We start from the raw sequence: 8,819 nt of genomic DNA, 5'->3' as shown, positions 1-8,819 counted from the left end.
CTAGGGCGCGCCCTCCTATCTCGTGGGCCCCCTGGACACCTCCCGACCTCAACTCCAACTCCATATATACCGCCTCGGGGAGAAAAAAATCAGAGAGAAAGTTTCATCGCGTTTCACGACACGGAGCCACCGCCAAGCCCTAATCTCTCTTGGGAGGGCTGATCTGGAGTCTGTTCGGGGCTCCGGAGAGGGGGATTCGTCGTCGTCGTCGTCATCAACCATCCTCCATCACCAATTTCATGATGCTCACCGCCGTGCCTGAGTAATTCCATCGTAGGCTTGCTGGAAGGTGATGGGTTGGATGAGATTTACCATGTAATCAAGTTAGTTTTGTTAGGGTTTGATCCCTAGTATCCACTATGTCCTGAGATTGATGTTGCTATGACTTTGCTATGCTTAATGCTTGTCACTAGGGCTCGAGTGCCATGATTTCAGATCTGAACCTATTATGTTTTCATGACTATATGTGTGTTCTTGATCCTATCTTGCAAGTCTATAGTCACCTATTATGTGTTATGATCCGACAACCCCGAAGTGACAATAATCGGGATACTTCTCGGTGATGACCGTAGTTTGAGGAGTTCATGTATTCACTATGTGCTAATGCTTTGTTCCGGTTGTCTATTAAAAGGAGGCCTTAATATCCCTTAGTTTCCGTAAGGACCCCGCTGAACACGGGAGGGTAGGACAAAAGATGTCATGCAAGTTCTTTTCCATAAGCACGTATGACTATTTACGGAATACATGCCTACATTACATTGATGAACTGGAGCTAGTTCTGTGTCACTCTATGTTATGAGGAATCGCATCCGGCATAATTATCCATCACTGATCCATTGCCTACAAGCTTTTCATATATTGTTCTTCGCTTATTTACTTTTCCGTTGCTACTATTACAACTACTACAAAAACCCAAAAACATTTATCTTTGCTTTTGCTACTGTTACCTTTATTATCATACCACTTTTGCTACTAAACAATTTGCTGTAGATACTAAGTTATCCAGGTGTGGTTGAATTGACAACTCAACTGCTAATACTCAAGAATATTCTTTGGCTCCCCTTGTGTCGAATCAATAAATTTGGGTTGAATACTCTACCCTCGAAAGCTGTTGCGATCCCCTATACTTGTAGGTTATCAGTGTGTCCAAACGTCGTAACCGCGCTTTATTAGACATGGTGCGATCTATGATGTCTCTTACCGATTTACCACTATTGTTTTGGGGTTATGCATTAGAGACACTCGCATTCACATTAAATAGGGCACCATCTAAATCCGTCGAGATGACACCGTATGAACTATGGTTTGGCAAGAAACCTAGGTTGTCATTTCTTAAAGTTTGGGGTGCGATGCTTGTGTCAAAAGGCTTCAGCCTGATAAGCTCGAACCAAAATCGGAGAAGTGCATCTTCATAGGATACCCTAAGGAAACTATTGGGTACACCTTCTACCATAGATCCGAAGGAAAGATCTTTGTTGCTAAGAATGGGTCCTTTCTATAGAAGGAGTTTCTCTCGAAAGAAGTGAGTGGGAGGAAAGTAGAACTTGATGAGGTAATTGTACCTTCTCTCAAATTGGAAAGTAGCACATCGTAGAAAACCGTTCTTGTGATGCCTACACCAACCACAGAGGAAGCAAATGATAACGATCATTAAACTTCGGATCAAGTTACTACTAAACCTCATAGGTCGACCAGAGCATGATCTGCACCAGAGTGATATGGTAATAATGTCCTGGAAGTAATGTTATTAGACCACGGCGAACCTACGAACTATGATGAAGCTATGATGAGCCCAGATTCCGACAGATGGCTTGAGGCCATGAAATATGAGATAGGATTCATGTATGAGAACAAAGTATGGACTTGGTGGAATTGCCCGATGATCGGCAAGCCATAGAGAATAAATGGACCTTCAAGAAGAAGATTGACGTTGATGGTAATGTTACTATCTACAAATCTCGACTTGTCGCGAAAGGTCTTCAACAAGTTCAAGGGGTTGACTACGATGAGACTTTCTCACCCGTAGTGATGCTTAAGTCTGTCCGAATCATGTTAGCAATTGCCACATTTTATGATTATGAAATCTAGCAAATGGACGTCAAAACTGCATTCCTTAATAGATATCTTAAAGAAGAGTTGTATATGATGCAACCAGAAGGTTTTGTCGATCCTAAATGTGCTAACAAAGTGTGCAAGCTCCAGCGATCCATCTATGGACTGGTGCAAGCATCTTGGAGTTGGAATATACGCTTTGATGGGGTGATCAAAGCATATGGTTTTATACAAACTTACGGTGAAGCCTGTATTTACAAGAAAGTGAGTGGGAGCTCTGTAGCATTTTTTATATTATATGTGGATGACATATTGCTGATTGGAAATGATATAGAATTTCTGGATAGCACAAAAGGATACTTGAATAAGAATTTTTCAACGAAAGATCTCGGTGAAGTTGCTTACATATTGGGCATCAAGATCTATAAAGGTAGATCAAGATGCTTGATAAGATTTTTAATGAGTACATACCTTGACAAGATTTTGAAGGAGTTCAAAATGGATCAGTCAAAGAAAGAGTTCTAGCCTGTATTGTAAGGTGTGAAGTTGAGTAAGACTCAAAGCCCGACCACGGCAGAAGATAGAGAGAATGAAATTCATTCCCTATGCCTCAGCCATAGGTTCTATAAAGTATGTCATGCTGTGTACCAAACCTGTTGTGTACCTTGCCATGAGTTTGGCAAGGAGGTACAATAGTGATCTAGGAGTAGATCACTAGACAACAGTCAAAATTATCCTTAGAGGACAAAGGAAATATTCTTGGTTATGGAGGTGATAAAGAGTTCGTCATAAAGAGTTACGTCGATGCAAGCTTTTACACCGATCCAGATGACTCTGAGTCTCAATCTCGATACGTATTGAAAGTGGGAGCAATTAGCTAGAGTAACTCCATGCAGAGCATTGTAGACATAAAAATCTGTGAAATACATACATATCTGAATGTGACAAACCCGTTGACTAAACTTCTCTCACAAAGCAAAACATGATCACAGCTTAGTACTCTTTGGGTGTTAATCACATGGTGATGTGAACTATATTATTGACTCTAGTAAACCCTTTGGGTGTTGGTCACATGGCAATGTGAACTATGGGTGTTAATCACATGACGATGTGAGCTATCGGTGTTAAATCACATAGCGATGTGAACTAGATTATTGACTCTAGTGCAAGTGGGAGACTGAAGGAAATATGCCCTAGAGGCAATAATAAAGTTGTTATTTTATATTTCCTTATTCATGATAAAGGTTTATTATTCATGCTAGAATTGTATTGATCGGAAACATAAATACATGTGTGAATACAAAAATAAATACCGTGTCCCCAGTATGCCTCTACCATACTAGCTCGTTAATCAAAGATGGTTAAGGTTTCCTAAACATAGACACGTGTTGTCATTTAATAACGGGATCACATCATTAGGAGAATGATGTGATGCACAAGACCCATTTGTTAGCTTAGCACTATGATCGTTCAGTTTTATTGCTATTGCTTTCTTCATGTCAAATACAAATTCCTTCGACTATGAGATTATGCAACTCCCGGATACTGGAGGAATACCTTGTATGCTATCAAACGTCACAACATAACTGGGTGATCATAAAGATGCTCTACAGGTATCTCCGAAGGTGTTTGTTGAGTTGGCATAGATCGAGATTAGGATTTGTCACTCCGAGTATCAGAGAGGTATCTCTGGGCCCTCTCGGTAATACACATCATAAGCTTGAAAGAAAGTGACTAAGGAGTTAGTTATGAGGTGATGTATTACAGAACGAGTAAAGAGACTTGCCGGTAACGAGATTGAACTAGGTATAGAGATACCGACGATTGAATCTCGGGCAAGTAACATACCGATGGACAAAGGGAATTACGTATGTTGTCATAACGGTTCGACCGATAAAGATCTTCGTAGAATATGTAGGAGCCAATATGGGCATCCAGGTTCTGCTATTGGTTATTGACCGGAGGGTGTCTCGATCATGTCTACATAGTTCTCGAACCCGTAGGGTCCGCACGCTTAACGTTCGATGACGATATAGTATTATATGAGTTATGTGATTTGGTGACCGAATAATGTTCGGAGTCCCATATGAGATCACAGACAAGACGAGGAGTCTCGAAATGGTTGAGAGGTAAAGATTGATATATGGGACGATGGTATTCAGACACCGAAAGTGTTTCGGAGGGTACCGGGTACATATCGGGTCACCAGAAGGGGTTCCGAGCACCCCTTGCAAAGATATGGGCCTAATGGGCCAAAGGGGGAATAGACCAGGCCTTGGTGCGCCCCTTCTTTGGACAACAGGCCCTAAGGGAAGGAAAGGGGTGAGGGCTAGCCCCACCCGCCTTTCTCTCTCATGGGAGAAAGGAAGGGGGCGCCACCCTCCCCAGCCTTTCCCCCGCACCTATATAAGGCAGGGGAGCGCGGCTTGGGAGGGACTCCAACTAGGATTCCTCCTACTTGGGCGCATCCTTTGGTTGCTCCTCCCTCCCTCCCACCTATATATATGTGGAAGTGGGGCGCCTAGCACACAACAGACAATTACCTAGCCGTGTGCGGCGCCCCCTCCACAGTTTACACTCTCGGTCATATTCTCATGGTGCTTAGGCGAAGCCATGCGAGGATCACTTCACCATCATCGTCACCACGCCATCGTGCTGACGGAACTCATCTACTACCTCAACGTCTTGCTGGATCAAGAAGACGAGGGACATCACCGAGTTGAACGTGTGCAGAACTCGGAGGTGCCGTTCGGTACTCGTGTTGGGGAACGTAGTAATTTCAAAAAAATTCCTACGCACACGCAAGATCATGGTGATGCATAGCAACGAGAGGGGAGAGTGTTGTCCACGTACCCTCGTAGACCGTAATGGAAGCGTTATGACAATGCGGTTGATGTAGTCGTACGTCTTCACGATCCGACCGATCCAAGCACCGAACGTACGGCACCTCCGAGTTCAGCACACGTTCAGCTCGATGACGATCCTCGAACTTCGATCCAGCAGGGTGTCGGGGATGAGTTCCGTCAACACGACGGCGTGGTGACGATGATGATGTTCTACCGACGCAGGGCTTCGCCTAAGCACCGCAACGATATGACCGAGGTGGAATATGGTGGAGGGGGGCACCGCACACGGCTAAGGAACGATCATGAAGATCAACTTGTGTGTCATGGGGTGTCCCCTGCCCCCGTATATGAAGGAGGGAGGGCGGAGGTGCGGCCGGCCCCTTAGGGGTGCGCCTGGAGGAGTCCTACTCCCACCGGGAGTAGGACTCCCCCCTCTTGCCTTGGTGGAGAAGGAAAGGGGGGAGGGGAAAGAGGAAAGGGGGGCGCCCCCCCCCCTTCCTTGTCCTATTCGGACTAGGGGGGAGGGGGCGTGCGGCCTGCCCTGGTCGGCCCTCGTCTTCTCCCTCATGGCCCACTAAGGCCCAATAACCCCCGAAAGGGTTCCGGTAACCCCCCGGTGTTCCGGTAAAATCCCGATTTCACCCGGAACCATTCCGATATCCAAATATAGGCTTCTAATATATCAATCTTTATGTCTCGACCATTTCGAGACTCCTCGTCATGTCCGTGATCACATCCGGGACTCCGAACAATCTTTGGTACATCAAAACTTATAAACTCATAATAAAACTGTCATCGTAACGTTAAGCGTGCGGACCCTACGGGTTCGAGAACTATGTAGACATGACTGAGACACGTTTCCGGTCAATAACCAATAGCAGAACCTGGATGCTCATATTGGCTCCCACATATTCTATGAAGATCTTTATCGGTCAAACCGCATAACAACATACGTTGTTCCCTTTGTCATCGGTATGTTACTTGCCCGAGATTTGATCGTCGGTATCTCAATACCTAGTTCAATCTCGTTATCGGCAAGTCTATTTACTCGTTACGTAATGCATCATTCCGTAACTAACTCATTAGCTACATTGCTTGCAAGGCTTATAGTGATGTGCATTACCGAGAGGGCCCAGAGATACCTCTCCGACAATCGGAGTGACAAATCCTAATCTCGAAATACGCCAACCCAACATGTACCTTCGGAGACACCTGTAGAGCTCCTTTATAATCACCCAGTTACGTTGTGACGTTTGGTAGCACACAAAGTGTTCCTCCGGTAAACGGGAGTTGCATAATCTCATAGTCATAGGAACATGTATAAGTCATGAAGAAAGCAATAGCAACATACTAAACGATCAAGTGCTAAGCTAACGGAATGGGTCAAGTCAATCACATCATTCTCCTAATGATGTGATCCCGTTAATCAAATGACAACTCATGTCTATGGTTAGGAAACTTAACCATCTTTGATTAACGAGCTAGTCAAGTAGAGGCATACTAGTGACACTATGTTTGTCTATGTATTCACACATGTATTATGTTTCGGGTTAATACAATTCTAGCATGAATAATAAACATTTATCATGAAATAAGGAAATAAATAATAACTTTATTATTGCCTCTAGGGCATATTTCCTTCAGTCTCCCACTTGCACTAGAGTCAATAATCTAGTTCACATCGCCATGTGATTTAACACCAATATTCATATCTGTATATGATTAACACCCATAGTTCACATTGTCATGTGACCAACACCCAAAGGGTTTACTAGAGTCAATAATCTAGTTCACATCGCTATGTGATTAACACCCAAAGAGTACTAAGGTGTGATCATGTTTTGCTCGTGAGAGAAGCTTAGTCAACGGGTCTGTCACATTCAGAGCCGTATGTATTTTGCAAACATTCTATGTCTACAATGCTCTGCACGGAGCTACTCTAGCTAATTGCTCCCACTTTCAATATGTATCCAGATTGAGACTTAGAGTCATCTGGATCGGTGTAAAAGCTTGCACCGATGTAACTCTTTACGACGGGCTCTTTTATCACTTCCATAATCGAGAAATATTTCCTTAGTCCTCACTAAGGATATTCTTGACCAATGTCCAGTGATCTACTCCTAGATCACTATTGTACTCCCTTGTCAAATACAGAGCAAGGTATACAATAGGTCTGGTACATAGCATAGCATACTTTATAGAACCTATGACTGAGGCATAGGGAATGACTTTCATTCTCTTTTCTATTTTCTGCCGTGGTCGGGATTTGAGTCTTACTCAATTTCACACCTTTGCAACACAGGCAAGAACTCTTTCTTTGACTGTACCATTTTGAACTACTTCAAAATCTTGACAAGGTATGTACTTATTTAAAAACTTATCAAGCATCTTGATCTATCTCAATAGATTTTGATGCTCAATATGTAAGTAGCTTTATTGAGGTCTTTCTTTTAAAGAACTCCTTTCAAATACTCCTTTATGCTTTCCAGAAAAATTCTACATCATTTCTAATCAAGAATATGTTACTCACATATATTTATCAGAAAGGCGGTAGTGCTCCCACTCACTTTATTGTAAATACAGGCTTCACCGCAAGTCTGTATAAAACTATATGCTTTGATCAACTTATCAAAGCGTATATTCCAACTCTAAGATGCTTGCACCAGTCCATAGATGGATCGCTGGAGCTTGCACATTTTGTTAGCACCTTTAGGATTGACAAAACCTTCTTGTTGCATCATATACAACTCTTCTTTAAGAAAACCATTAAGGAATGCAGTTTTGACATCCATTTGCCATATTTCATAAAATTTGGCAATTGCTAACATGATTAGGACAGACTTAAGCATCGCTACATTTGAAAAAATCTCATTGTAGTCAACACCTTGAACTTGTCGAAAACCTTTTTGCGACAAGTCGAGCTTTGTAGATAGTAACACTACTATCAGCATCTGTCTTCCTCTTGAAGATCCATTTATACAATATGGCTTGCCGATCATCGGGTAACTCCACCAAAGTCCACACTTTGTTCTCATACATGGATCCCATCTCAGATTTCATGGCCTCAAGCCATTTCGCGGAATCTGGGCTCATCATCGCTTCCTCATAGTTCATAGGTTCATCATGGTCTAGTAACATGACTTCTAGAATAGGATCACCGTACCACTCTGGTGCGGACCGTACTCTGGAAGACCTACGAGTTTCTGTAATAACTTGATCTGAAGTTTCATGATCATCATCATTATCTTCCTCACTAATTGGTGTAAGAATCACTGGAACTGATTTCTGTGATGAACTACTTTCCAACTCGGGAGGAGGTACAATTACCTTATCAAGTTCTACTTTCCTCCCACTCACTTCTTTCGAGAGAAACTCCTTCTCTAGAAATGTAACGCCCTCGATGCGGCTATATCTCCCACGTGTCGAAGCACGACTTAGAGGCATAACCGCATTGAAAGCATTGTCGCAAGTGAGGTAATCTTCACACAACCCATGTAATACATAAGGGAAAGAGATACATAGTTGGCTTACAATCGCCACTTCACACAATTACATGAATAAAGCATTACATCATCCAGATACAATCAAGGTCCGACTACGGAACCAAAATAAAAGAAGAACCCCAAATGCGACAAAGGTCCCTGATCGACCCCAACTGGGCTCCACTACTGATCAACTAGAACGAAACAACACAAAGGGCAAGATCTTCATCGAGCTCCTCCTTGAGCTTGGTTGCGTCACCTGCTCGATAACATAGGCACCTGCAAACTGGTTTTGGAAGTATCTGTGAGCCACGAGGACTCAGCAATCTCGCACCCGCGAGATCAAGACTATTTAAGCTTATGGGTAAGGTAAAGGTATGAGGTGGAGCTGCAGCAAGCGTCTAGCATATATGGTGGCTAACATACGCAAATGAGAGCG

Source organism: Triticum aestivum, chromosome 5B (assembly GCF_018294505.1).
Source record: "Triticum aestivum cultivar Chinese Spring chromosome 5B, IWGSC CS RefSeq v2.1, whole genome shotgun sequence".
NCBI classification, from domain to species: domain Eukaryota; kingdom Viridiplantae; phylum Streptophyta; class Magnoliopsida; order Poales; family Poaceae; genus Triticum; species Triticum aestivum.
The sequence above is the reverse complement of the archived record's forward strand: the minus strand, read 5'-3'. Positions refer to the sequence as shown.